The sequence below is a fragment of the Pteropus alecto genome, unplaced genomic scaffold (assembly GCF_000325575.1).
Source record: "Pteropus alecto unplaced genomic scaffold, ASM32557v1 scaffold146, whole genome shotgun sequence".
NCBI classification, from domain to species: Eukaryota; Metazoa; Chordata; class Mammalia; order Chiroptera; family Pteropodidae; genus Pteropus; species Pteropus alecto.
The window spans coordinates 375,430-381,549 of record NW_006442107.1 but is presented as its reverse complement, the minus strand read 5'-3'; the positions used below and the strand labels follow the sequence as shown (position 1 = coordinate 381,549).

Here is a 6,120-nt window from a genome sequence, read left to right as displayed (position 1 = left end):
GTAAGTACCGTTTCAGGTAAATGAAGATAGAGCAACTGCTGTAAAGGCACAGAAGATGGAGCCGCTAAGTGGCCTGGGGAAAAATCAGGAATAATTTTACTCCGGAGGGAATACTTGAGTTTACCTGGAAAAATGAACAAGTTTGCCATCAAAGAAATTGGAAGGTTATCTATTTTATGCAGAGGGTAATCCGTCCAGAGACTTGAGTGGTAAAAAGGTCCGATACAGAATTTATTGACTTGGGATGAGTATGTTGTGTGTTGTAGTGGAAGAAACTCGCTCTTTAATATCTGGCAGATTCTGTGCTTCCACCATTTATTAGCTATTGTGAATGAGGTACTTGACCTTGCCTGAGTCTTTTTTGTTTTCCCTCCCATTTTTAATAGGTGCTTTGCATTTTCGTTTCGAGGGTTAAAAGATGTTATGCCTCGCACATAAGACCTCAGTAAATAAGACCTGCTAATATGGTAATACAGCTAGTTTGCTGAAGCACTAGGAATAAGACATAAGGCTGCTGCCATTCATGCCTCCCCATTCAGATCCCCTCACTATACCAAGAATTATCCTTTAAAAACATTCCCATAATGTTACATCTCTTCTCAAAATTTCTAGTGGCTTCCCCACCTCACAGTAAATATGAATCTACTATAGCCTAAAAATCCTTGTGTGGCATGCGAACACCTCTCCTCACCCCTCAACTCCCAATCCATTTGCTCTGTGAGTCAGCCACATTGGTCTTGTTGATGCTTCTGCCTCCAAGCCTTTGCACTTTCCTCCATCTGGACAGTCTTTCCACAAATACCCCATGATTCACTCACTATCTGAGAGGCCTACCCTGACCCTCACCACTCCCCATACCATTATCCTTTGCCCTTTACGCCTACTTTCTTTTTCTTCACTTAATGTTGAAGGTGCCGTTTTCATCCTCCAGAACCAGGATAGTGCCTAGCAGTGATTGAAATCGCTACATAAATATTTGTTCTCTGAATGAGGCTGAGAAAGTGGCTTTGGGGCCTATCTCAGGCACTTGAGTATGCGCAGCTAAGAATTTTGTATTGTGTTCTGTGGGCAAAAGGGGCCCAATGGTTTTGATACAGCCTAAACGAATATTAACTTTTTTGTTAGTCACCGTGTTGATTTGTGTTTGCAGTCAAGTTGAACTTTTTTCCAAATGCTAAAGCCAATCATTTCCCTTTCAGTAGTTCTTAAAAACTAATTTCATGGTGTACATGCATTATGTTAGTAATTTCTTTAGGTAGTAAAGAAAGCTGGAATGCAGGCTTTAGTTTTAGTTCAGAAGTAAAGAGCTACTTTTACTGAGGTTCCTATTATGTTTTAGTGTAAAATGTGTTCCCAGAATGATGATTAGAGGGCTATTGATTTGCCTTGGGTTGCAGTACTGGATTTACTGAGTGATTAATTTGGGTTTTTGGACAAGAGTATAAGACAACAAATGAGCAAAAAAGTATTTTGGAAGAGGATTCAGAAGCTTGGATGAGAGAGTGGAATATCATGAATAACTTGGCTCAGCTAGGGCTGGAAGGGACATGATGATGTCCCTGACAAACTAATACAGCACCAAATAATTTATTCAGAAACTGATTTACTTATTTCACTATTGCAAGTTAAAGCAAAATCACTATTCTAAAAAATGAGCAACGTATAGCAAATACTTTCCAAATTTCTGCTGTAGTCCTTGCTCTCTCTGCGTGTGGTTTTCTGAGTCAGATTTTTTGGGCTTTAAAATTTAAGTGTAATACTTTCCCCCCTTATTAACTGGGGCTCCTTGACCAAGTTGCAGCTTTAAGTTTCAATTTCAAAGCAGAGAGAATGATACCTGGCTCACACTGTTTTGAGTATTAAATGAGGTAATGCTTGCAAAATGCTTGCTTAGCTCAGTGCTTCGCACATAAGTGCCCACTGTTAGCTATTATTAGTAAGTACAATTGTGTCAATACTTGTTTTCAGAATTTTAGCTAATTATAATTGCCATCGAGCTGCCTCCATATGGATTTTTTTGTAGAAACAGGTACAGGTTAGTGTTTTAAGGGCTGTTTAAAATATTTTCCCACCAGAGGGCGCTGTCCACTTTGGCAGTAATAAACTGCCTGGTTGGCTCACTACCCTTTAATTTGGTTTTGAGTTCAGTCTCTGGCATTCATTCTCCAGTTACAACTCTTGAAGGCTGTTCTGGGATATATTTAGAAGTGCTCTCTCTTATTTCCCCCTGCTTCCCCACACCAAGGTATAACTGCATTTCGTTTTGAGGAAGGAGAAGCATCTCTCCATATATTTTTTTGACTTAAGGCATTATGACTCGGATCCTAATTTCTTCTCTTCAGCATGCTTCACACCACCAATGGGCTTGCATTGTGCCAGGTCTCTGCCTTGTTACCCTCCCCACACTCATATAATGGAAGACTGACCCTTGGCACACACTTTTGCCATTGTAAAAGGGTGGCCTTTGAAAGAATAATTAGCTTTGGGTCTTCAGCAAGATACTGTGGACTGGGAGTGGAGGTTCAAGAGATGTACCCTTGTTACTTCTCATCCTTGAGGCCTCTTTTCCATGTGATTAAAGCAAGTTTAGACTAACCAGTGGCTGTAGCCTCCTCAACATCTCTCATTTTAAGTCAGCAACAAAAGGTGTGAGGTGGGGAAAGAAAAAGTCAGCAAGGGGCTACAAAAGATGAAATAGAGACTGATAACATCACTGGTTTGAACTAACAGATCTTGCTTAGGTTAATCTTGTTATGGTTTAGTAGAAGCTTCAGGTTCCCCCCTGCTGACTATGCCTACCAAGTAACTTTGCAGGAGGTATTGTAACATCCACAGTCTAATCTGCATGTGACTTAACTGTTTCCTCCCTTGTTTCAGTCTGTATACAGTCGAATATCAATGTGAGGGGTCTGGTTACTATGTCAGGCCTCCACTTAGCCATGGCCACTAAGGGGAGCCTCCAAACATGAAAAGGTGGGTAGGACGTAGAGATCAGGGGTGAAGAGTGGAGTGGAGAATCTGCCACGATCACTGGAATGCTTGGGATTCTCTAATGCCCAATGGGGCTAGGATGGGGGGCTCTCCTTTGAGTCATCTTTGTAGAATCCTGAATTGTAAAACTAGGAGCTAGAGTCCCAGTAGCCCAGTTCTCAGTTCTAGAAATGTCTAGATTTAATGGCATAGATTTTTCATAGCCTTCTCTATGACCCATAGTCTCAGATAAATATGAAGGTCAAACTCTTAGCATTAACTGTGTATCAGGGGCCTCTCTGGCTGTTACAAGGCCTTACTTCTCAAGAATGACCCAAACCAGGGGTTTGGTTCAGTAATTTGAACAGTATCTTGTCCAATGACCATGTATCCTTCCAATACAAAAGGCGAAGGGCGGAAATGCTTTTAATGTTAGCAGAGTTGGGTGACATTAGAGATAACTAAAGGGTTTTCCAAAGGCTATCGATAATTAAAAGTGAGCAACCACTAGTTCTATGGGAACTAGATTATAAACAATCTAGTAGAAATAATCAGACTTTTAACAAAGCAGGATCCACCTTACCTGGAAGAGAAGCCAGTAAATGGTGATTACCTGATTCTTATAACACACCTTTCTGGATCCTAGTTCCTGAATCTGAGAGTAGAGAGAAATATTGTGTTCTAGAGCAGAGGTGGGCAAACTGTGACCCGCAGGTTGAATCTAGCCTGCTGCTGGTTTTTATATAGTCCATAAGCTAAGACTACTTTACATTTTTAAATGAAGAAAATTTAAAAGATGAAAAATATTTTATGACACAAAAATACGATCTACTTCAACATTACTAAGCACTCATCACAGTATTTCCAATTCATGGCAAAGTGACAGTTGATTAGAAAAATTTTTTTTCTAACTATCAAAGCAGAATTTCTTGACAAAAATGAAGAACAAAAATGAGGCTGATGGCACAGGAAGTTTTGAGTGGCTTATTTGTTAGCCAAATAAGGAAAACTACCAAGAGTTGGTTAATTCCATTGTGATTGATTGCACCAACAGAAAGAATATTTCCAGAGAAAATAAACTTGTTTAGGATTATTATTAGTTGACATTGGAACAACATCAATAGTGAATCAAAAATCAGGGCAAATGATTTCAATGGTTTTCCTTGGCTCTTGATGAATCCAAAAGATGATTATTGACACGAAGTTTTTTATTCCAAAAGTCAGTGCTGACTTTGAAGTGAAAAAAGAATTAGCCTCTATGAATAGTCTTCATGTTACAACTAAAGGGGAAATATTTCAAAGAAATTGAGAAAAATTAAACATGAAGAATCTGCTTAGATGTATTATAACTTACAGTGATAAAAATTTAAAAAAGCTTAGTTCACAAGTTTACTAGTCTTATGAAAATGTAAGATGTTTAAAGTTTATTCATGGTATTATGAATTAGCAGGTGCTTTGCAGAAAATATTTGAGTCTACCATGTGTTGCTGAAACAGTAGTGTCAATGGTGAACTTCGTTTGCTCTTGTGAACAACCTTCATCAATTCTCTGAATTTTTGTCAGAAACAAGCTGAATCTTCTCTTTTGCCTTGCCACACATCAGTTTGATGGCTCAGCAGTGGCGAAGTTTTATTGTGATTTTTTAAAATCTGAGAGCCAAAATTGAATTTTTCTTAATGGGAAGAACCAGCCTCAACTGTAATGGAACTCTGAATGGCTTTGAAAATTAGCCTTTGAGGCAGACTTCATAATGTTTCTTAATGAATTCAACCTAAAATTGCGAGGCAAAACATCAATTTTATGTAAATTTTAAACTGTAGTAAAGTCATTTTGATGACAACTCATGTTGCTTGAATCTTAAGTAATGTCAAACACTTGCCATGCTTTCAAATGTTAAAACAAGAATCCAGATGTCCACTCCCACACAAATTTGCAGTGGATATATTTTCTAAGCTCAAACTAGTTTCAGCACATTTTTTGGACCTCCATGCAAGTATAAAGGAGATTTCCGAATTTTAAAACCCACTTGATTGTGCAATTGAAGAGCTTTCCCCTTACCTTCAATTGGAGGTGATTAATGTAATGACATATTTTAAAAGGCAGATAATCAAGAAAAGAATCTAATAGGATCCTGTAAATGCTTTTCAAATGATGAATATGCTCAGCTAAAATAATACGTTTGTGGACTGGTATCAGTATTTGTCAGTAGCTGTCTGTGTGAAAAGACTTTTTGAAAGATGAATTATGTAAGATCCCATATGAGTGAGCATTAACAGTTGAACATTTGTCATTGGTTTCAACGAAGAGCACTAACTTGGAATCCCAGTTAAATGAAATGTTATCTTCCCCCAAATTCAGTTTTTCTCATTAGACTTATATTACAAAAAAAAAAAAAATGTGCTCATTATGATGTTTTGAATTTTTATCAAAACAATTGTGGAAATTTATTTTCTCTCAGTATATGAATGCCTATGTAATAACTTTGATTCTGCTTCTTGGACCACAAAAACTAAAACATTTACTATTTGGTCCTTTACAGGAAGATTTGGTTGACACCTGCTCCAGAGGAATATTCTTAGAATATGTGATTGAGGAATAATCCTCTAAATACAGGGCAGGAATATATATTGAATACCTGTAGCCCTGTAGGAACTCAATTGCAGCCAAAGACTTGAAGTTGTCTACATATTTAAAATTCTTATTGATTGATCCTTTGTTCCAGAGACTTCTGAACATGGAGAGGAACAACAATAACAAATAATTTGTAAACCTGTAAAATTTTAAAACCTAATTTTCCCAAGTACTTAAATGATTGCAAACTGGCTAAATTCCTTGAAGTAATTTAAACTGCATTTTCATGGTAGTATATCTGATTCTTTTGGCTATTTTAAATAGCAGATAAAGTATACATAAATACAATGATTTAAAAATATTTTTAGAGTTAAGGATAAACCTAAAGCATCAACACCATAACTAATTCATTATTTCTGTATTAGATCCTATATTTTCCATGGGCTATTGTTATACTTCTTTTGATAACTTTCTAGGGCTTTAATATTTTGATTATTACCCAGGGTTTTGTATGATGTTGCAGTAATTGAGTATCAACAGTTATTGGCTGAAATATTGAACTCGTTTATAGGAGCATTG

General features: G+C 37.2%; 1 protein-coding gene across 2 annotated transcripts in view; it reads left to right on the top strand.

Moving 5' to 3' along the window:
• LOC102893853 (legumin J) overlaps positions 1 to 6,120 on the top strand; it is a 29,946-nt gene that overhangs the window by 107 nt on the left and 23,719 nt on the right. The gene's annotated exons all lie outside the window — the stretch shown is intronic.